Source organism: Melospiza melodia, chromosome 14 (assembly GCF_035770615.1).
Source record: "Melospiza melodia melodia isolate bMelMel2 chromosome 14, bMelMel2.pri, whole genome shotgun sequence".
NCBI lineage: Eukaryota > Metazoa > Chordata > Aves > Passeriformes > Passerellidae > Melospiza > Melospiza melodia.
The window spans coordinates 2,459,593-2,483,590 of NC_086207.1; the positions used below are offsets into that span (position 1 = coordinate 2,459,593).

General features: G+C 43.9%; 1 long non-coding RNA gene across 5 annotated transcripts in view; it reads left to right on the top strand.

The window, feature by feature from the left end:
- LOC134424592 (uncharacterized) overlaps positions 1–23,998 on the top strand; it is a 114,090-nt gene that overhangs the window by 78,086 nt on the left and 12,006 nt on the right. For 4 of the 5 annotated variants that reach the window (XR_010029459.1, XR_010029462.1, XR_010029460.1 and 1 more), the window contains 3 exons: positions 2,121–2,236; positions 2,376–2,625; positions 17,223–17,381. This is a non-coding gene — a long non-coding RNA (uncharacterized LOC134424592). The remainder of the gene's footprint in view (positions 1–2,120; positions 2,237–2,375; positions 2,626–17,222; positions 17,382–23,998) is intronic. The other variant, XR_010029461.1, reaches the window with a different exon arrangement.

Below are 23,998 nucleotides of genomic sequence, written 5' to 3' on the forward strand. Positions count from 1 at the left end.
TTATTGGGCATCCATTCAGCTCAGTTGTTGGCATCAAGTTTCTAAACCTTGCTGAGTAAACCACACGAGTTGTTTTCAACCTGCTTCATTCCTAATTCATGCCCAAAAAATCCCCAAAAACCTTTGTAAAGAAACCTTCTGTTTTCAATTGCAGCTTTTATGGTGTGTATGCAGTTGATAAAATTTCCAGCCCTAAGGTATTGGTAGCTCTTACACATAAGGACCAGACAGCATTTTCTGACTCATGCTGGGATTTAATTGTGCAGTGGGAAAGGGAATCTGAGCCCAGTGCAGATCTGGGAGCAAAAACTGAGCACTAGAGCCGTGGGGCCTCTGGGAGCTGTGTCCAGAGTCTGATCACCCTCTTTGCTAAATTGTGGGAGAGATCCTTAGGCCTGTGTGGCATCTCCTCAGAGGTGTGCCCCACAGAAAAGGGGAGGTGAGCAGAGAATCAGACGGGGCTGGATTGGAGGGACCTGCTAAAGGTCACTGAGTACATCCCCTGCAATGGGCAGGGGTATCTTCTGTCCCCAAGAGCTTTCTCCTGTGTTCTCTTCCATGTATTTCATAACTGCTTTCCTAGGGAAGGATGACATTTCACCCAGCACAGGTTTAAGAGTACTGTGCTTAATCTCCTCCAGAAGAAACATTTAAAATCACCCATCAGCTAAAAGCAGAGGAAAAATGGAGATGTGGGAAAGAGCCTCCCCCAGTGTCTGTGGGGTTTATTTTGCTTTTAAGCACATGCATGTGAACATCAGGGTCCCATCAGTGATCCCTCCAGCACTCAGGTGTGACTCAAGAGGAACTGTGCGGCTTTTCTCTTGGGTGAGTGACTGCCAGGATTTATTCTGGCCAGAGCCCCCTCTTGGGAATCCACCCCAGGATTTATTCCCACACGAGCCCTGCCCATGTGGGAGCAGGGATTTCACAGGATGCAGCTGGCACAGCTGGACAGCACAGCCTGGCCATCACCCTGCTGGGCTCTGGGCATGGAGTGAGCCTCACTCAGCCCCATTTCACACTGCTCTGGGAAGGTTTCCCTGCCCACTGTAAATATTTCAAGATACTACAACTGATCAGCACTGAATAATGGCTGTTGGGATTTTTAGCTTTTGTCACCAAGTGGTAGTTTCTGAGATTTCTGTTCCAGTGTACAGAAAGATGTAACTTCTGGAAATGTGCTTCATTAATGAAGTAAAATCTTTTGAACTTACAAATTCTTATAAAAGTACTGATGTAAAGGAACTGTGCATTATTTTCCAATGCCTTCCTGAAAATCTTAATAGTTTTAACAAAAACTGTAATCCATAATAGTCTATGATCTTTTAAAGTGTATTTGTCTTTTAAGCCTGTGTAATCTTGGCAGACATCTGGGGAAAAACAAACAAGTAAACCAAGTGATGATCATAAAATTCACTTTGGGTTCTTGAACAGTGTTTCCAGACCCTGAATTTTCCAATTCTGAAAAATTGTGTGATTTGCATAAAAGAATAAACTCATACATGCCTTCTAATCCTGGGGTTCAGTTTTCAAGTTTTCTTCTGTACCATTCTTCCAAGTAACTTAAAATCACAAAAATAGTTGAGATTCTCTCACTCAGCATGATTTTATGATTGAAGTATTCGAAAAAAATAGGAGATGCACAGCAAATGTCAGGAGATGACAGACAGAATGTGCTCATTTATCTTACCAAGTCAGCCAGACCTCTTGTGTGTGCCTGCAGCTTATGGTGAGCTCCTCAGAGCTGATCAAAGGCACATTTTAACTCAAGTTAGATTTGACTGAAATGTATATTACAATAATTTCCTTTTTAAACTGGGAGAAACACAAGGTGATGGCATGAAGCAGAGGGGGAAATAGAAGCGAGCATCTCCTTCTTTCCTCACACTGTCCTTTGCAGGAAGGTGCTTCCTTTCAGTCTCTTTGTCAATTAATCCACTGACTGAGAGGATTGCCATAAACTCTGCTCAGGCTCCTCTCATCCCTGTGAAGTTCTGTTTTCCACCACCTGGAGCCCTGGCAAACCCTTGTCTGAGCACCTGGCTTCCAGCTGTGGGGCTCTCCCCTCTCCTCCCTGCTATGCCCTTGACACTGAGTTTCTGTCTCTGGCTCTGTAGGGAAAGACTTGGTCCCTCTGCACAGACAGGAGCTCAGCCTGGCTGCTCCTTTTTCTGAGAAGAACAGAACATAAAGCAATAAAAAAATATGGCTTCATGGTATTGTGCTTCCATTGGTAAGTGAAATTTAAATTTGTTTTAGAACAGGATTTTTCCTCCTCTTTCATATGCAATGATACACAGAAAATGCATGTAAAGGTATTGTTTTCAGGAATTTCATTTGCACCAAATGAAACACAAAAATTTCTGGTTAAGTCCTAGGTCAACTGGGAGTTTTCTTGCTATGTAAACCTACAGGTATATAAAAATGGGATCTGAGATACACCTCTGTCCAGTGAACACTTTGACAAGGAATTAGTGACAATGAAGTGAGGTGCATCAGGTGATTCTTCTCACCCACGGTGGTGATTGCTGACATCATGTGCATTCTTCCTGAGCCTGGACTACACCAATCAAGGCAGTTTTGGGTAACACAGAGATACTTCACACATATGGCATTCTTCAGGTGATGCAAATCAGCTAAAATTTATATGTGGCTTTGTTCTGTGTGGGTCCTGTACTGTTGTGTGCAGGAAATAAGTGTGGAAATGACTGAAACAAACATTGGTCATCCAGTGTGTTGCTTGCTTTCTTTCTGTCTGTCTTCAGTTTAACCCGTTTGTGATGTCTATTTATGTCTGAATGATCCCTCCATTTCATTTCTCTAAGAGCTGTAAGGTGTGTGCTTGGACTGAAGAGAGAAGGGGGGAAAAAAGGGTAGAACTGTTTGGGGAGGGTGAACGTACACAAAAGCTTGTGAGTCTGGATGGTGAAACCTTTAGTATTAGACTGGAGTAGAGACTCTTTTGTCCCTAGACTGGCATATAGTGATTTCATGTGTTTGAGTGCAAAGCAGAAAACATCCCCAAATGCCTGTTTTTAAGATATGCACGTATGTTCAGTTGTCAGGGAGTAAAATTCAAAAGATGAATTTTTCTGTAGCTTTGAAGAGGAGCACCTCGGCGAGTGCTGAGTTGTGCCCACAGATCCAGCTGTGCGCTTGGGGGAGTGCTGGTGTGTCCTCTCCTGCTGCTCATTTATCACTGATCCTGTGCTGCAGACAGCTCTGAGATGCCTTTGCTAATGTGATCTGCTCAGAAGATGGGAAGCCTGGCGTAGGATGCACTTAGTCAGGCAATTATCCTTGTTGGGGCTCCACAGCTTCTTGGCAAGGGCTGTTGTGTCTTGTCCATTACGGCTGGAGCCGGTCTGAGGGAGCAATAGTGATTCAAAATAGACAGCAGAGAGAATTGAGAGGAGTTGGAATAGTGTAGTTCACCATTCTTTATCCCCAGTATATTTCACTTTTAATTCTGTATGTACAGGTCTCCTTACTGTGTGTTTTTGAACTCCCAGTGGCACAGGAATGTTTCGATGCATCTTGCGACCATCCATTTTTTGTTTTGTGGTTTCTTTACGTTTTAGTAAACCTCTTCCCTTTCATTAGAAGAGGCTGACATAAAAATAATATTTTCAATATGCTGTTTTTATTTATCTACATTCTGTCATGATATACTTTGATGTAAGTTTTTAATTTTGCTTCAGCTTTCAGCTGCTGTAGCAGTTACTGCTAAGGGTCAGCAAGGAGGTTAGCCACAGTAGCACAAAACAATTTCCTGTGCTCACAGCTCAGGTAGCATTTGGATGTGGATTAAATTTTACCACATTTTCCAGTGGCCAGACACAATTATTTCTAATGAGCTTTAAATTGCTTCCAGAACATGTATTTCAAAACTTAGTGTGGTAATCCATTCAGTGTCAACTTCATAAGATAACAGGTCTTCTTCAAAATTTTGGTTAAATGGATTCTTGCAGTCTAACAGGTATTTCTCAGCAACAGCTGATCTTGGCAGTGGCATGCTCAGTGCTCTGAGCAGCACTGCTCTGCCCTCCTCATTCCTGGAGTGGTGGTTTCACAATATATTGTGCTGCATTTCTAACTCGTGTTTCAGAATCGCTTTCTTTCAGCAAATTTATCTTGGTGCTGGACACACTCATTGTGCTGATTTGAGAGCTTTTCTGCACATTTTGTTGTTATGGAAGCCTTAAAACACTTTTTGAAGCTCTCTCTCATCTTTATGATTCACATTTTCCTTTTTTGTCTGGGCACTTCTTTGCACTGCCCAGCATTCTGAATGCCTGAAGTGTAGCTCAAGCCATCTTTATGGGCAGTGGTGAATAATAAAAATAGGAAAGGGGGAAAGGCAAAACTGGCTTTTTCTCTATAAATATGATAAGTTCTCACAACCTTTGTTTAATCTCACCAAAGTCTTCATCTAATTCAACATGTTAAAATATGATTCAGGTGCATTATTACCATCCAAAGTGTTTATTGGTTTGAAATTGGTTAGAAGAAGCCCTGCTGCAATGAATTCAGCCATAAGGAAATCATTCTGTGTTACAGCTTATCCTACGTGAAAAGCACATTCACTCTCTTGTGAAAATTTAAAAGTTTAATAAAGGACAATAGGAGACAAGGACCATAAAGCAAAGGTTATTGTCGGGTGCATCTTGGCACTCAGCCAAGACCACCCTGTTACCTTTGGGGATACCCCTTAAATACCTTTTCCCTTACATCAGCCTGTTGCATATTCATAGACCCTTATGCCTATCCATAAATAGTTTACATATTCCAGGAATTATTTTACATGGTCCCTCCTTGGGTCTGCCTTTTTAGAGCATGCATGTTTCTTGGCTGTGGTTTTGGCTCCTTTATCACTTCCAGTTTGGGCCTTGGTCCACACTTTCTTCAGATGATGAGTGCTGATAGTTGGCAGATCTGTACAGGTGTCCTCATCCTGTGTTCATTGGATGATATCCCATCCAAGCAGGCATTTTAACACAAGCATACTTCTATCAGCTATTTCACTACTATGTCCAAGCTTAATTACAACAAAAACTAAAAATTATATCTTTATAGCAAAGTTACTTTAACATCACACATATAAAATCCATTTTAATATTTGCAAATGCCAATATTATAATATGTATCTATAACATCCTGTAAAAGCAATGAAGGAGAAGAGCTGAGAGAAGCAATGAGAGAGAAGATGCTGACAACCTGCATCCAGGGGAAGGAGGGAAGGGGTGGCCATGGTCCTGAGCCTGGGGCTGTTCTCTGGAGCCCCAGCAGCCCAGACTGCCCTTGGCTGCCTTGGAACTTTTGCACAGACACCTTTTTCTTCCAGCATCTGTGGTTGTACTGTGGAGTCTTTCAGTAAGCAGCTCATTAAATTGGCACCAAATTCAAACCTGTATTTCCGCTCCAGCAGTTTCACCAATATCTTTTAAAACCCTTTCTTATTCCTATCAGAATTTTGTATCACCCCTGAGTCACAAAGAGTTCATAATTTGTGTGAGTGACATTGCCGTGAAGTGCAGGGCAAAACTTTGGGTTAAATGAAATTACTGAGAATTTTGAAAGCCAATGTATTTTAAGGTAGTGAGATGCAATTTCTCCCACAGCAAGAAGAAATTGGTACAAGTTGGATTTTTTCATTTGATTTTTAACTCAGCAGTAGCACAGGGACTTCAGTGATTAGTCTCTACAGAGTTGTTTTGACAGGAGCTATGAATTCCAAACACAATTTTTGAATTAAACATGTCAAAGGTCACTTTTATGTTGATTTAATTTCTTTAAATGGTTTCTTTTAACAATAGGAGTTTATAAAATTGTATTTTGGTCTTCCACTACAGGGATTATAAATGTAAGTATATCCTCAGTAGCTGAGGAGTTGTTCTTGACCTGATTCCAAGTACCTCCGTAAATTAGTTTATGTTCAGTAGTATCCATCGTGTATAAAAATATTCCCCTGAAGCTCCTGCTAAATGCTACAAGTAGATCATTCTCTTTTTTTACCTACTCAGGCCCAGCACTGTAGTTCACATTTTGTTCAATAAATGCTGAAACACTGCTCTGCACTGGTGCCCTGATGGGGCGGGTGTGGGCAGCGGCACCGCCGGTCCCTCAGCACGGCTGCCCTCGGAATCAGCTGCTCCCGCCCTTGGGCCCTTTGGAGATGGATCCATGAGCACAGGACGCTGCTCCTGCAGCCAGAGACTCAGGCTCCTCAGTGCCCCTGGGGAGGGACAGCCCCGTGTTCCCCTGCTCCTTTCCTGCACCAAATCCCTCCTGCTCATCAAGGGGTTTTAATTACAGGGAGGGGCTTTTCTGAAGCAATGAAAGTGATGGAACATCAGCAGTTGAGGATACCTCCTAGAATTCATGTTCCCAGTCTAAGGGGTCCCTATGTTGTATTCATATTGTTGTTATCATATTTCTAGAGTCCCAGCTCTCGGGCTGCCACAGCTCTCAGCTGTCCTATCTTCTATCATGTCGGGGTCACCACTTGTTGTTATCATATTTCTAGAGTCCCATACCTTCAGGGGGGTTTTACTCACACACAGCTCTTCACAGCAGCATTGGTTCTTCATCAGGGCTCCTCCAAAGCTCTCCCTAACCAGCCAGCCCACCCCCTTTTATCCCAGTTATCTTCATTAGCCACAGCTGCCACCCAATTAAGGACATCACAGCTGCAGCCCATTTAGAACAACTAGGATTGGAGCAACGCCACTTATACAATACATATATTTTAATAGGACTCCTATATTCCTAGGGTTTTTCCAGCTTCTTTCCTCATCACCCATTTTTTATCTCAGCTTGCAGTTAATTTCCATATTAAGTACATAATTGCCTTCTTGTCAACTCCTGAGCTCTTTCATTGCTTTTTACACCAAGTAGTTGAAGGACCTGTGGCTGCAGGATGTAATGCTTCAACAGCTGCAAACTCAAGACTCTTCCTTTCTGAGATCCAGAACTTTGCTTGTTTCTGAAGCCAGGTGTAAGTTTGTGTTAGTGAAGTTCACATTTTCAACAGAGAATTTAATAGTGGAGAAGAGCAGCTCAGGTTAATTTACAGCACTCTTGCTTTTCTGTCTTTTTTGTGCCCTGAGAATTTTACTCTTCAACAATGGTTTCCAAAACCAGTGTCTGTCTTCCCACTTGATCTCACAGACAGTTTTGTATTTAGTTTTATTGTTTTCCCCACAGAATTTGCAGTTCATTGGTCTTCTCAATAACTAGCCCAAGACTTGTCAAAAACATTAATTCTAATTAAGATTATCTGTCTGGGATGTATTAAATAGTATACTGTAGGAAGCTAAATGGAGTTTAAGTTTTTGTAAGTGAAATCCCTTATTTATGTAAAGTATTAAAATAAATTAATATCCAGGTACACTATAAGACTTTTTCTGCTATGTTTTACTTTTCAAAGACGTTTTAGATTCTGCTCCTGTTTAGTAACAGAGATTTAACACCCTTTGGAGCAAGTTTCTGTGCAGCAACAGTGTCTGAAATGGTATCTCTTCCCCAGTTACCCTGTGTTCCTGACTGTAGCATTTGGGATAAGAGAGGTGCTGCAGTGCCATTTACAAATGTGAAAACCATTCTGGATTCTCATTCGTAAATTAGTTTTTGTTTAATTATGAAGGCTTGATTTTATTTTGTGATCATCTTTCCTAGCTAAATATTTGCTTTCCTCTTCCCTTCTGTAATTCTAATTTACCATTCCAGCTTCTTACAGACCTCAGTTACTTTTTTAAGGCACATTACCTGACAGTATTCCCAGTCTTTTTATTTTTTGCATCTGCTTTTCTTTTACACCCTAATGCATAAATGGCCTTGTACTTGCTAGAAGTGGTGACCAACACTAGTGTTTTAAACAGTAGCTTATGCCTTTCTACCCTACATCAGGTGACACCAAATGGGTGGTACTTCAGTGCATTAGGTGTTTGGAAACAATGATTTCCCTTTCATTTTTTTAATTGCATGATGTAAATTTGTCATTGCTGGTAACCAGTAGCATTAAGAGAAAGAACTGAAATGAGGCAGGGAGATGATTTGCAGGTGGGAATTTGCTTGGATGGGAAGGAGAGCTGTGCAGAGGCTGACCCACTTCAAGGTTAGGCCTCAATATGTATTAAATGATGCTCCATCTGTGCAATCTCAGGCAAGGTTTTAGGGCATTTTTTAATTGCCTACTGTAAAGTCACAACTGCATTGTCATAACTCCCTCTACCAGCAGGCAATGTTTGGGTTGTGAACCAGCACAGGTACTGCCCTTTAGCTCAGTGCTCCTTGATCCAAGCTGTCATCACAGCCAGGACAGCACGGAGAGCACAGGAGCTGAGCATCTCAGTGTGGGCTGTTGTGCTGTTCTTAATGAGAATCCTTTCAAAAACCTACAGCTTTGTGGTATTTTCCTCTGGTTAAAATTGCCAAGAATGATGAGTAGTAACAAAGGCAAGTCTGGCATTTGGGTTCTGTGCAGACCAGGTTTGACCAGGTCACATCCAAGGGCTCAGTTGAGTCAGGCTGCTCTGTGATGGGCAAGAGCTTTGGCTTTGCTGTGCTCTTGCACTGCTTTAGCTCACTTTCATTAATTGTCTCAGCTTTGAGAAAGACTGTCATGAAGACATACTCCTTCTGGGGTGCTGTGAAGATGAGCATTAAATTGTTACAAGGTACTAAGAAAACATGGTAATGAGACCTTGTGAGTACAGGAATCTGTACAGAGGATTGCACTGGGATCAGCTGCACGGTGGATCCAAAAGTCATTACTGCTTGTTAATAGCAACAAAAATATTTACCAGTTGCTGTTATTTTTATATTATGGACGTGGAGTTGAATTAAAAAGCCATTCCCATCGGTGACTGGTAAAACAGAGGCTTTTGAAAAGGACATGTTAGCTTTCTGAGGAATACATTTAGGGTGTGTATACGTCAGCAAGGGGCCCGAGAGACCATTCTGGTAGTGGATCAAAACGAGGTTTTGCTGAGTCTGAGGCATGAGAAACTATAAAACCATGTGATGCAACTCTGCTCAGGTTGAGGAATTCATGCTGATAGACCCAGTCATGGTCTGGCTGTACATCAGTGGCAGGGATTCAGAGCTTTTAATTTTAATTTTGCATACTAATTGCTTGGTGGCTTTTAAACTCTAGTCATGCTTACTTAACTGATCTTTTACATCTTTTGCATCTTTACATCTTTTACATATTTCTTCCAAATAGTAATGAAAATAGAGGCAAAAAATAAGTTTAGATAGTGCCATCAAAACATTTTAGATTTGCAGCTGCTTAAACAAGTCAAGTCCCTTCCTTCCTTCCTTCCTTCCTTCCTTCCTTCCTTCCTTCCTTCCTTCCTTCCTTCCTTCCTTCCTTCCTTCCTTCCTTCCTTCCTTCCTTCCTTCCTTCCTTCCTTCCTTCCTTCCTTCCTTCCTTCCTTCCTTCCTTCCTTCCTTCCTTCCTTCCTTCCTTCCTTCCTTCCTTCCTTCCTTCCTTCCTTCCTTCCTTCCTTCCTTCCTTCCTTCCTTCCTTCCTTCCTTCCTTCCTTCCCATGTAATCAGATCCTCTCTCATGGGATCAGGTTCATCTGCTGAAATTCAAGGGCATTTCCATCTGTTTCTCTCCACTCAAATCTGCCTTATGTGGAAATTATGTCAGCTTTGGTGTCTTCAAGTTGAACAGGGACGATCACTTTGACAATGTACTTCAGGCCTGTGTCAAAATGCTGTCTTCAGTATCCCACAGTGACCTGCTAGAAAGCAATTACTCATCTTGGGAGTTTTTATGTGAAATATGAAATAATACCACCACAGGCTTTGTATTGGTATAATGAGAGGGATCTAGAACAGCTCAAATGCAGTTTTCAGTTCACTTACCTGAATTTATTTATATAATGACATCTGAAATACAGGTATGACTGAAGTGCCATGTGAAACAAGAGCTTTTTGAGAACTCTCACTAGGCTTGTAAAAGAGAGAAATGCAATTTTTTTCCCCTTTCTATACTTGCAAACCCATTTTGTTTCCTGCATGCACTGTAAAGCATCCTCATATATCCAGCTACTCTGCAATTAGTTTCAATCTGTGAATTGTCACTGCACTGTGAATTCCCCATAAACTGGGAAACTTTAAAATTAAAGTACACCATGTTCCCACTTCTCCACAGGAAAACAGCAGATCTTGCATAATATCTGCCTGAATTCAAACTGTGACTTTTTCTTTATGACACTTTCATTCAGAGCTGTCCTTGTCTTGTAGGAGGGGACAAATCCAGGGTAGTTAAAGATGGTAACACGTTTATTTTTGCTACATAAAAAAAGTCCATGGAAGTGGTAAGTTGCTCTCAGTTAAGTCAGTGTATGGTCTGTATAGTCAAACATGCCTAATGGGAACATTCCCATATATCCAATGCTTAATTCCCTAAACAAGAATCCTTAAGAGGAAGATGATGGTTGGATTGGACTGGTGGGCTCAAGCAGGGACCTGTGCCAGCACACAGCCTGTTGAAGGAGCTCACTGAGGCACCAAAACAAGTGTCTCTCTGAGGTGGTTTGGGTTGTGATAGATCTTGGTGAGGCTTCCTGCAGAAGGCAAGACACACCTGGAGTCCTGAACAGAGCCATCCCACTCTTCCTGGACTGGAGCTGTGGCAGATAGCAAAGCACTCCAGTGGGTTTGGAATATCCTGAGCTTATTATTTTAAACTAATAGCAAGTTATATGCAATGGTAAATTTGAAAAGTTGAAATCTACTGAAGATAAGAGAATATTTTGTCTTTCAAAATATTCTGATTTATTGGGTAGTTTAGAATTTATAATGTCATCAAATCTGTAAGATCATTCTTCTGTCATCTATTAATACTGTTAATATTAGTCAATGGTAGTATCAGTATTTTCTATGAATGTGTACTCCTTTTTTTCAGTAATATCCAAAACAAAGCCACTATTAGAACTCATTTTTTGAAGTGTCTCACCCAGGATCATATGAGTTTCATTACCTGTTTAGAAGTAACATCTTAGTCTGTATTCTGACCTCAGTATCTGAAGGACTCGCTGCAGTAGGGAGGAATTGCTTTTACTTGGCTACAGAAATAATTTAAGTATTTAGATAGCTCAGGTTTTCAAGGCAACACCTTCATGTGTATCTTCAAAAAAAAATAATATTTTAAACAATGGAAGATGTTGAATTTTGATGTTTGGAATTTGGAAGACGCTTGGATTTTCAATAGCCAAAGAATGTGACTCTTTGGTTACTGGATAAATTCTTTTAAACCTGTAGATTTTTACAGAAAGTGTTTTTATACAAGCCTGAATTTTTAAACTTATTAATGTGCCTCTCCTGGAATCGTACTGAAAACTCATGCATTTGTTATACAGAAGAAAAATATTAATGTGTGTACAGGTATCTGTGGGGTTTTGTTTTATTTGATCAGCATTGCTGTTGTGTAAATAATGCTTGTTCTGCACAGCTGTGATGTGATTTGAGGAATGTAAAGGTATCTGCCCATGGAAAAAAGAAAGCAGTTACTCAGTACTTCCTGAAAACACTTCAGGGGAGAATCAGAGCCACAGAAGCACACCTGGTATGATAAAGCACAGCACCCGACTGCAGTTCACTGAATTCGCTTGCACTGTTTAATTAATGCTTTTGAACCAGATGCCTGTCCAATGTTTGGGGTTTGGGCTGGGGAGTGCTAGTCTAAAGTGGAATATGGAGAAGGAGACAGCATTTGGAGGAAGAAAAAATAAATCATGCAGTTACATTTTGGTCACCTTGGAATACTCTGCAGTTTCTGACAGGGAAGCTGTTCAAAACCTTCAGCCAGATTTCCTAGTGAGGGGAGTTCTTGGGGGAAGGACCAGGAGCGCTCACCATGAGCGTGTGGAGGGAGCGGCGACTGCCGGAGCTGCGGCCCCAAGGGGCTCTGGCTCTGCCACATACACCGGGCAGCGCTTCGGGAGGGCATCCTGTGCTAAACACACCGGGCAGTGCTTCGGGAGGGGATCCTGTGCTAAACAGTGCTAAATACACCGGGCAGCGCTTCGGGAGGGCATCCTGTGCTAAATACACACAGACAGTGCTTCGGGAGGGGATCCTGTGCTAAACAGTGCTAAATACACCGGGCAGCGCTTCGGGAGGGCATCCTGTGCTAAACAGTGCTAAATACACCGGGCAGCGCTTCGGGAGGGGATCCTGTGCTAAATACACCGGGCAGTGCTTCGGGAGGGGATCCTGTGCTAAACAGTGCTAAATACACCGGGCAGCGCTTCGGGAGGGGATCCTGTGCTAAATACACCGGGCAGCGCTTCGGGAGGGCATCCTGTGCTAAACAGTGCTAAATACACACAGACAGCACTTCGGGAGGGGATCCTGTGCTAAATTCACCAGGCAGCGCTTCGGGAGGGGATCCTGGGATCCTCTGTTAAACAAACCAGGGCAGCGCTTGGGTGGGAGCGCTGCGAGGGGAGCGGGCAGGGAAGGGCTGAGCAGCAGCCCGAGGAGTGTTCGGGTCATTCTGCTCCAGAACAAAACCCGATGTTCCCGATATCCCGAGGGCTTTGTCACCGCGGTGATGGCCCTGCAGGTGGGGATTCTGCCTGAACCTGACCTTGGCCAGCGCAGCAAGCCCTGAGCTGGGCCCTGCTGGCCTCCACACCTCTTCCATGGGACACGCTGCTTATGTTCATTTCCATAATTCACTGGCATACCGTGTTTACTTTTAGCATCTTTTTGAAAAGCAAATGGAACTAACTAAAAGGGGGAGAAGAAAATGTAAAAGCTAAATAAGCTTCAGCTTTCAGGTGTTCTGTTTATTTTTCCCTCTCAAAAAGTGTTGATCTTTCGCTCAAGGCGGGTAGGAGGAGTAAGAAAATTGTGTCTTTCCAGTTTTAGCTTCAAACTTCTGTGGTTTAGGCATGTGGGAGTTTAATTATCAAAAATCATTGGTTTTTTTTTTTTTTTTTAGGAACACTTTAGAAAACTTATATACTCTAGAACGCCTAATATTCTGCTGAGAAAAGTAACAGCAAAAATGTTAACAGCTCACTTTTTTATCGTAAGCCCCAGATTTGCTTATCCAATGCTCTCCTTCAGTTCCTCTCAATGTCCTTACAGCACAAAAAAGTACAAACATACAAGGCCAAAACACTGTGGAGTCTCCATCCTTGGAGATATTCCCAAATACTGGAAAAAGTCCTGAGGAACCTGTCTGGTGCTGACCCTGCTTTTAAGAGGGGGTTGGATGGACAGTGGTCTCATTCGGTTCCTGCCTCCATCTTTAGGATCCTGCTGCTCTTTTTCACTTGTTTTCATGTTGGCTCCCCAAGACATGTTTTGCTTGTGTCCACTGCCTGTGCTTACTGCCCATGATTAGTCAGCTGAAAAAGGCTTCATTTCTTTAAACTTCCATGTTGCAGTGACAAACTGATTATTTTTCCTTAATATCATTTATCAAGAATTAATATTCAAGTCAGCCATTAAATTCTTCATTTCTGTTAAAGAAATGTTATTTTCCATACTGCTATAATGACATGTCCAGAAGAACTATTGGACAGTTTATGGCTCTTAATGTTGATTTGATTTAAATCATCTCAATAGTCTCACCTGTCACTGTATTTCCTATTTTTCTATATATTTTATCCCTTTTAAAATGTTGGTATTTGGGACATTATTAATTATCAGACAATGAAATGTAAATTTACTTCCTCTGTGCTATTTGGCCACATACAACCTTGTGAGTAGATTCAAGCATTGCCTTTTTCACTGAATTGTTATCAGTGCCACAAGAACATCTCAGAATAGTAGGGCTCAAGGCTATAAGCCATGTGAGGGGGAATTGTGTTTTAAACTGATTAGAACATACAAGTCATTTTCAGAAATGTTTATAAAAATTAAATAGCTGTCTTTTTTATTTTAAAAATCATACACAAGGAGATCACTTCTCTTTCACAGAAAAAAAAGTATGTGACATTTTTCTCCATTCCCTTTATGTATGTGAAACCTTTGAGACTATCATTGCAGTCAACTGTAGGACAAACATTCCCCAAATTCTTTTTCCTGAGGAGCGCTCATTCTGGTGCTGAGTAAATACCTTTCTTGATTCCCCACTTCATAAGGAATATGTGTCCCTTCTGAGGCACCTCACTGCAAATCAGCTGTAATGGAAGCCCTCATCCCAGCTTTTATTGGGAGGATAAACACTGCAGCAGTTCCCTTCCAAAGTGTTTACCTGGCTTTCTCACAGCTGACTCAGTGGATCAGAGCCTTTTAAGGCATTCTGCCTGGCATTTTGTCACTAATCTCTGAAAAGCTTTTCTAATTCTCATATGATTAATAGTATAGGATGCTATTCATTGAGGAAAAAGTAAAACATTTTTTTCTGTCTTGCTGCCTAATTTAGATGTTAAATTGCTAAATCCATTTACTTTCCAGTTTTAGTCTCAAAGGCAAATAATGCCAGTATTGAACTACAAGCAGTTGATGGACAAAGAAAATACCACTTAACTCCCTCTCCTTGCCAAACCAAAATCTTTTAATTTGCAGAGATTCAGCAATTTCCTTCCAGCAGGTTGTTGTCATATTGCTGAGACCAAAAGGCATCATCAAGTCCTCTGAGGTCTTGATGTCTCTTCTAAAAAACAATATAAGCCATTCTAAGATACATGCTCAGCTTGCAATTGAATGAGCTGATGGCTGATTGGAATTACACACATGAGGCAAAACCACACAGACAACAGAGAAGTGCAGGTAAGGCCCCAAATCTGAAATGAACACCTGCTAGCAAGGCAGAAACCCAAGGGACTGGTGACTGGTGCCACAGCTGCCATCCATGTCCCCTGCCCGCCCTGTCCCCAGCTGGCCATCAGGGAGGTGCAGAGGGCTCCGTTTGCCTGGCAGAGCTGCAGAAGTGCTGCTGCTGCTCCCTGCTGACACACCCAGAGCTGGAGGTGGGGCCTGTGTACCCACGACCTGCTCGCTTCGTGATCCAATGATTTGTACACAGGACATGGAGCTGAGTGGACCAGAAATGAGAAGCGTGGTTTGACTGCATTTTTACTGATTATACCAAGATTTTTCTCTGTTTCCTTTGTAATTATATCTTTATTCTGTCTTCTCACCCATTTATCTGTCCATAGCCTAGAGCTGGTAGCTCCTCGTTGCTCCTGTTTGTTCTATTTATTTGGTTGGCTTGTCTCACTAAGATTTAGTGAGAACATTGTTCTGCAAAGCACAGGGTTCCACATGCCCAAAAGAGTCATTCAAGGGAGTTTGCTTGACACTCCCTATCTGCAATCAAAAGGAAAAATGAGCATAGGGAAGCATATTTGATATATAGTTATGGGCAAATTTAAGTAGCTCTTAACACTCCTATCAGATTCTCATGAGCAAATGATAGCGTAGACCTGTCTGCTGTCCTGCTAAAATCACTTACTGTCAAGTGTAAAATACCTACTTGCACAGTATCAGCATGTTTAGAACTACTGCTGTTTTGTAAAGTGATGATAGTGATTCACTTTGTATTATTCAATTTAAAAAGAAATAGAGTTAAGCACTGGTTAGGAAATACAGCAGAGCCCTCCTATGAAATATGTATTTTCAAATCTCTCACTTGTTGTTATTGATGGTGATTCAATTCCACCATGAATTGCATTTCTAGTTTATATGCGGGACTGTTTTGGTTAGGAATGCAACAGTACCGGGTTCTGTGGCCTTGGCTTTGTGAACACTCAGCTTTGGACTCAGCTCTGTTCCAGCAATGTCCTGCCCTCTTGTACCACTGAGTTCAGCCCTCAGAAGCTCATGGGTCCTGTGGAGACAGAGCTGAGAGGCTCCAGCTCATTTCTGTGAGCTGTTAGGTGACTCCCAGCTCCTGCTGCTGAGCCAGATGGTTGCTTTGGGAGATCAGGCCTTAGGAGACTACTTCTTCTCTGGCTAAATGTCCCTTTAGTGTTTCCTCCAAAACACCCTTGGCAAGATGCTGTTTGGATTTAGATGGTGAAGGGTTAATAGTGTCAGCACAGAGCTCAAAGCGTTAAATAGACACAGATCAAAATACTCCAGTGTCTAGAGGGATGTGTTTAAATGAACACTGCAAGGTTGGCAGGCCTCCAAATTAGCATAGCTTAAAGAATTCAAGGTACATTTAATTGGATCCTTCTAATCCCTTTTCCCTTAGAATGAGCATTTTAACAGTTTAATTCCTTTTGCAACCCCCACATCCCTTACTCCAGTGGCCCATCTAAAATAAATACTGTGAACTATAAAAGGCCTAGAGAAGTTCTTGCTGAAGCTAGTGGCAACAGGATGGAGCCCTCAACACTCCACTCATGGGGATGGGATGTTTGGAACTGCAGAGGGTATCAGGGCTGAGCTTGGCACCCAGCAGGTTCAGCTGCTGCCTGCACGAGGAGCTTCAGGGGCTGTGCTGGGATGGAGTTGGCAGCTGTGGAACAGGAGTTACAGGGTGGGGGCTGGAGGCAGCACAGGGGCTGTGTCTGGGTGCCCAGGGAGTCCCTTGGGTGCCAGGTCGGGAGGTGGCAGTGGGCAGGGGAAGGTGCCCCACTGTTTGCCAGAGCAAGGCAAGGGAAGAGTGCATGAGAACCACAGGCCAGGACACTGCTTTTAATGTGTTTGATACACTTTGGGCCACTTCAATTACTCATGAGTAAGTGAACTGACTGACTGGCTGTTTGTGATGACCTTTTTACTGACTTCAATGACCCTTGGTCAGTGTTTGGCACCTGACATGGACTGTAAGCTCCTTGGGGCACAGAAACACTGGGAAACCCTGGAAAACAACTCTATTGGGTTTAACCCTTTCCTCTCAGTAGGCAGATCAAACCAGAATTTTAGTTTCCAGGAATCTGCAGTCTTCTCAATGTGAAACTGCATACCAGTAAAATGTCAGCGCTCATCCTGCCAGAGGATGAGCAGCCAGTGTTCATAGGGTGCTGAACGAGCCTTGCTGCAGTCACAGGATCCTTCATGTAGATATCCCACGGCATGGTATAACATGAATAACCAGCTCCCCAACAGCAAAGGGGCCTTAGTAAAGCAATCTTCAAAGCTGCTCAGCCCCTCTGCCAAAACCAGACTGGGTGATTTATCATCTAGCCTAATGTCAAATAGATTAAACTTGGAGCTCTCGAAGTACTGTGAAATGTCATTATTAGTTATTTTTTTATGGAAACAATTACAAAACTGTTTCATTTTTTACACAGACACAATTGTGTCCTCCAGCTGCTGAGCTACTTTAGACTACATTGTCACCTGCTTCTTCGGGCACTAAAGACAAGAAGACTCTCAGAGGTAGAGACATTTCACAGGATGGACAGGGATTGCTCCACTTCATGCAGCAGAACCCAGAAGTTCTACACCAGGTGAATTCACGTCTTTTCTATGGGGTATTACTATATTTCTGAATTCTCCTGGGTTTTGGGGTACTTAACACCAGGTAGCAGCGGCTGTTTAGTGACAGAACAAATCTCCCCACTCTGGGATGCAACCCCTGAGTAGCTTCAGCTGTGTTCTCATGACAACCAAGGACTGAAGTTATTTTTTGTCACACTGAACAATGTAGGCCCTGTACTTGTCTGTACAGCATCTTACAACTGGGTGTTTCATTTTTGCTGATAAAAAAAATGTATGTGAGATCATCAATACATTTCTATAGACAAATGGGAAGAAAAGTCTCTAAAGTATTTTAGGAGGAAGAAGAAAAAATTCTGGCATTGAACTACATATTTTGGTAATGAAATGTGCAAACTGAATGTCTATATGCTGTCAAGTTTGAATATTTTATTTTGCAGTAGATGACTCACTGGGATTTTTTTTTTTTTCCTATTAAAGGTAAATACAATAGAAATTCAATCTCATGCTTCTGAAAAGGAAGTGGCCTCTGTAGTGCTTAGGAGAGATTGCCCCTTCTCAACTCCCTCAGGTTTTCACAGCCCAAGTGCATTACAGAGAGACCAAGATGTTCATAGCTACAGATCTCCACATGCCACATGCCCTTAAATTCTCACTAAACTATTTGAAAATGCTGATTTACAGGAATCTAATGTGGTGGCAGAGCTGCCATTTAAGGAGGTGTGTTTCACAGGTCAGGAGGCTTTTAATCTAATGCAAATGACGAGTGTGATCATTTGTGTTTCCCTGCTAGCTGGGTGTCATTTGTAAAAAGCCTGGCACACAGTCACCAGTTGTTGTTGGCATTTGCTTGCTGTTCTAATTGAAGGTGAAAAGGAACTAATGGTGGCTAATATAATCCTGGCACTATATTCCGAGAATATTAATGGTGTTTATTATTGACATCATTACCAGAATAGGATGATTCCCTTGTCATATTACAGGTTCTTATGTTTTACACGCCTGACAGGGCTTTCCTGGAAGCAGCAGCGGCGTTTGGGGCTGCTGGATTGCTCCACACTGCACCTCACGTGCAGTGATTGAAGGGGCAGAGCAGCAGGCTGGTCCATTTGTGGCAGTCCTGATGTAATACTTTGTCTGTTAATATGCAGTAATCTTTCACTTTACAGCATATGACTAGGCAGCGATCTGTCTTTATTAACTTCAGATTCTGCGGAATACGTTATATTTATTTTGAATGCAGGCTTTCACATACTCTTTTAAATATTAATGGCTGGTCTCCAGCAGTCAGCATAAATATGATTTGCATTAGCACTAGTCATATCATATTGAGTGCCTTTGATGTCAACTATTCAGGGTACTAATATCTGACATCATCTCCCGAGGTCACTGACAACTTTGACCTTTATTCTCATGCACAGTTTCTATAGTCTCAGAAGCTCTTTTGAATTGATTTGAAATTTTGACTCTTCCCTTTATGAGGCAGTAAAATTGATAATTATTCAGATGGGAACTGAGTACTGAGCAAAAAATCAATTCCACCCGCTCTCTGCTGCGTATAAAATTACTTCTGAGTCTGCCGGACTGAACGGATGGCCAAGGTAAAAGCAGCAGGCAGGAATAGTGGGGAGGATTAGCTGGACAAAACTAATAGCCTAAAGGGATGGCTTTGGAGATGAGGGAGTGTGTCGGTTGGGGGTTATTATTAGCAATGATGGGACTCATTGATCATATGTTTACATCAGGTTTCCATTGGGTTATAAATCAGCCCTGAATAGAAGCGGAACCCAGGGCCTGGTGCGCTACCGGGGGCACGGCGTATTAGATTATTCTCACTTTCACACTCGGATGAAAAGTGAGACATTGATTATTCATTGGCTGGCCATTAAACACTGGGTTTATGGACGATTTGACTATCATAGAAGCTAATGAACAAGACTGCTGCTTCCTAACCAGCGGTTTCAGTTTTCAGGACATCTGTTTGGTCTCACTAATGCATAACCCTGTTAAGGAGCGGGTCACAGACGCTTAACGGCGCTGAAACCCTGCGGCCTGCTGCCAAACCGTGCTGCACTTTGGGGCTTTGGCGGCTCCGTACCTGCGCCGCTCCCAGCGGGGGCTCGGGGCTGCCGTGACAACGACCGGCCCCGCTCGGGCCCCGCAGCGCCGCCGGTGTGCCCCGGGCCGGGCCGTGCCGTGCCGTGCCGGGAACTCGGGCAGCGCCGGCCCCGCGGCCCCGCCCGGCGCGCCCAGGGCACGGCAGCGGCTCCGCCGGCATGGCACGGTTCGGCACGGTACGGCACGGTACGGCACGGTACGGCACGGTACGGAACTGCCTGGCACGGTACGGAACTGCTCGGCACGGCACGGCACAGCCCGGCCCGGCACGGCCCGGCACGAAACTGCCCTGCACGGCACGGCCCGGCACGGAACTGCCCTGCACGGCACGGCCCGGCACGGAACTGCCCTACACGGCATGGCCCGGTACGGCACGGCCCGGCACGGAACTGCCCTGCACGGCACGGCCCGGCACGGAACTGCCCTACACGGCATGGCCCGGTACGGCACGGCCCGGCACGGAACTGCCCTGCACGGCACGGCCCGGTACGGCACGGAACTGCCCGGCACGGCCCGGCACGGCACAGCCCGGCCCGGCACGGCCCGTCAGGAACTGCCCGGCACGGCACGGCACGGCCCGGCACGGCACAGCCCGGCACTGCCCGGCACTGCCCGGCACGGCCCGGCACAGCCCAGGATGGGGGCCGGGGCCGAGCGGCCGTCCCGCCGGAGCACAAGCGGGCGGTCGGTGCGGGCCGGGCCCGCGGGCGGCGGAAGGGGCCGGGGCTGGGCAGGGGCGGCTCTGCGGGCCCGGGGCCCTCCCGCAGCAGGAACCGCCGCCCGCCCGGCCGCGAGTGTCCTGCGGCATCATCACTGTCATCATCGTCATCATCATCATCACCATCATCATCATCCCCATCACCCCCATCAGGCCCGCGCTGCCCAGCGGGGCGGTCGCGGCCCGGCCCGAAGCTGTGGGATCGCCCCCCTCGATCTTGCCTTGCTCCCTCACGTGTGACCCACAGCAGCGCGGGGCTTTAATGGGGTGCTGTGACTGTACAAAGAGGGAGCGACAGAGAACATGGAAGTGAAACAGCTCCGTAACGCTCAGGAGCAAGCTCCGGCATCCCTGGGAAACTCAGCAGTGGCTGCTGGCTCTGGCCGTGCCCGGGCTCGCCGCCTGAGCTCCATCTGCAGAGAGACCTTGGTGAGGGGATCTTACAGCCACACCCAATTAATGTGGGAAGTAATTTCAGATGTATGGGTAGAACACAGTATTAAGTTTACGGCACTCAACTATTGATGTTATGTTCTGTTCTAAGCACTTTGATAAATAGTTTTTAAAAAAGCTCCTACTTTGTCATTTTTCTCAAATTGAGACTTGAAGCCTCTGCTGCTTCACTTTATAAAATGAAAGTGTAATTTTTGGTCTTAAGAAGCTACCTTTACCTTGTCTTAATGCTGATCTTGCTGAACTCTACACATTAGGCTGTTAGCTCAATTTTTGTGTCGTAAAATACTATTCCTTTTAGTTCTTTCCATGAAAAAAAGTCAATGAGTTTTGTGGCATCTTTCACCTGCAGTTCTAACAAATGTTTATGAACAAGGCAAAATAGGTAAAGAATTCTTGCTTGCATCTCTGAAATGATTCTGTGCTGGATGCAGAGGGGATAAATGGTTGAATAGAAACAGGATTTCAGTGGCATTCCAGTATTCACTTTCTTTGCTGGGTGTTTCCTGGGCAGGGATGTAAAGTACAGGGAGGCCAAGTGAGGGACGGCAGTGCCCAGTGGTTCCTTGCTGTGCGCCATTTTCAGGAGGATCACGTGGACAATGCTCTGGGTTTTCCATGAGCCTGAGCACTGCTGCAGGGTTTGGGTTCCCCAGCCGTGGTTGCTCCATGTCTCAGCCCCAGCGCTGGCAGAGAGGTGCTGTGGGGCTGGGGCTGTGGGACCAGCCCGAGCTGAGCCCTTCCAGGGGTCACCATGTCAGGGGGCAGCAGGTGGGCAGTGCTGGAGGAGGGGACGGTCGGCAGGGACATGAGAAGCGCCAGCATTCCCTGCCAGAGGAGAATCTGGGGGAATACAAGGGCTGGAGAGGGACCTCTGGACAGGAGTGTCACAGTAGGTAAGAGGGAACAAAGACCAGAGCCTGGAGCCAGGAGCCAGGATGGGATGGGAGGTGCTGGGTGGGAAGAGGGGCTGATGTCCCGAGGAGCTTGCCTGGGCTGCCCAGTGACCAAGGCCCCAGTGATGGGAGGCACCGAGTGAAGCAGCACGACAGGCACTACCTGCAAAGTGGAAACCAGGAAGCAATGAAAAGTCAAGTGGCATTACTACAATGAGAAAGTATTATAAATTGCAACTTTCCTTCTTTCCCTTTTATATAGTGAAATAAGTGATGTTTTTGTTTTTCAGATAAAGCTCGGTGCTGTATACAGCTAGTGTGGAGTTATGCACAGTAATAGAGATAAAACCCTGCAGTGGAGCTGTGTTTATAACACGTGCTTCGTGGCCCAGGCAGCAGCACTTACACATAAGCACATCACAAAGAATCTAATTGGCACTGGCAGGGGGTACTGGTGTGCAAGACGTTGAGTGCCTAAGACCCTTGCTCATATTTGTGAGCATATACTTCATCTTAAGAGCAGATCAAACCCACAGGTGTGATTGTTCCTATGCTAAAATCAAATGTGTTTAAAGGCTCAGCTGAATCAGGAGGAGGGTGCTCAGCTTTTGCTGGCTCAAGGCTTGAAAGTTGTGATAAAATAGTGAGAAGGATTTTCCCTGGGACATCTGTTTCAGCCTCTTAGCCCAATTTAAAAATGTTATCCAATACAACCATAACTTTCTTTATTAATTGAAAGGGATGGCGATATACCAGCTGTAGCCAAGCCAGCAGAGATTTGGGTGGCTAAGCAACAGAAAAGGCATCATATTGAGTGAGCCAAAATTCAGTCTCAAAGTCATTTACTTTAGCCAGTGACAATACGTTTAGACTCTAGTGTTTCGATTTGATTGATGGTTTAATATCATATATAATCTTTTTAATGAAGGAACCCATTTAAATATGTTAACATTTGCACTAGTAGTCTCCCATGTACATAACTGCATTTAATCATTACTCTGATTGTTTTTGTGGTTGTGTAATTTGCATCAGCAAAATAACTATGTCAAAGCTGTGTTATATTAATGAAAGCTACAGTCGCTTCTCTTTTATACATGCTTCTTACTGTGCACGTATAAAAACGGCAGCAATCCCAGTCCCAAGTATATTGCTAAATGTATAGTTATCACTGTGTGCTGTCAATTAACAAACGAAAAAATTAATGAGCTTAGTGTCTTTTCTAATTCCACTTTGTTTAAAGCCTCATTGTGATTCGTTATCATGTGAACTGAGTAATTTAATTTTAAGACTTTTAATGTTAAAATACATCATCATTAGTGATCTATCGGAAGATTTCACGGTCTTAATAATGGCACTAAATCAAATTGGGGATCCCCTCTCAATCATCCGGGCTTTGCTGCAGTTGGCAGAGCGGTTTTGGGCCGGGGAGAGGTCCCGAGCGCGCTTTGTACCAGCCCGGAGCGCACAAAGCCGCGCACGCCGCGCGAGGTGCGGGCGCCGCAGGGCCCCGGGCCAGGCAGCTGCTCCGTGTCTGCTTTTGTTTATCCCTTGCTGGTTTGTGTAGCCTTTAGGCCAGCACATGAAACAATCGCTTCTACAGGGTCAGCTGCTGGTCAGAAGCAAAGCAAGAAAAGGCTTTGCCTTAAAACGCCTCAGCCGTCGTTTCGGCGCAGCTGGCACCTGCTACTGGTGCGCAGCGGGAGGGTTAGGGGTCAAAGAGGCAGTTGTTCTAAACTCAGTGATGGCTTAAAGGGACTTGTAGATTAATCTGCTTTATTAACTTCTGTATATTAGATAACTATTGCAGTGAATGACAGTCCGTCTTTCTGAATAAGTCCCTTCACCTCATTCTCTTTTAAATTGGCTTTTGAGTAATGAATATTAAATAGAATACATTTCAGGGTAATTAAGTGGAAACATTAGGATGATGTTGTTTTACAATCATATCTATAAGTTTCTTGTGTATTTATCTTGCAATATTACTATTCATTGCTTTTTGCTAGCAGAACAAAAAGCATAAATGTTTCAATTAAACGAGAGGAATTGGCTGTATTTCTCACTAAACTCATGTCTTTGTGCTGCATAAGTATTTTCAAAAAGCAAATAAGTTTAGGGAGAAGTATAAACATGTTTTATTCCTTGTTTACTCCCTGCAATGTAATACTTTACTTGGAAATGTTCAATTTTTGCTGGCTGTGGTTCTGTTATGATAATAAACACTAAGAGGTGCTGGTTTGGGGAAGGTCAAAAAATATCACTGTTCCATAGAATCTAACTAGTGATATGAATAGCACCAATAATTCTGTAAAGTTCACATTATAATTCAAAATCCAGTTAGAAGTGATGCTTGCAGTCTGGAAAGAAAGCAATATCTTTGCAAAATGGATAGGGAAAGGTAACAATCCATTCTGTGATCTGCTACTGGCAGATTTGCCATGTGAGT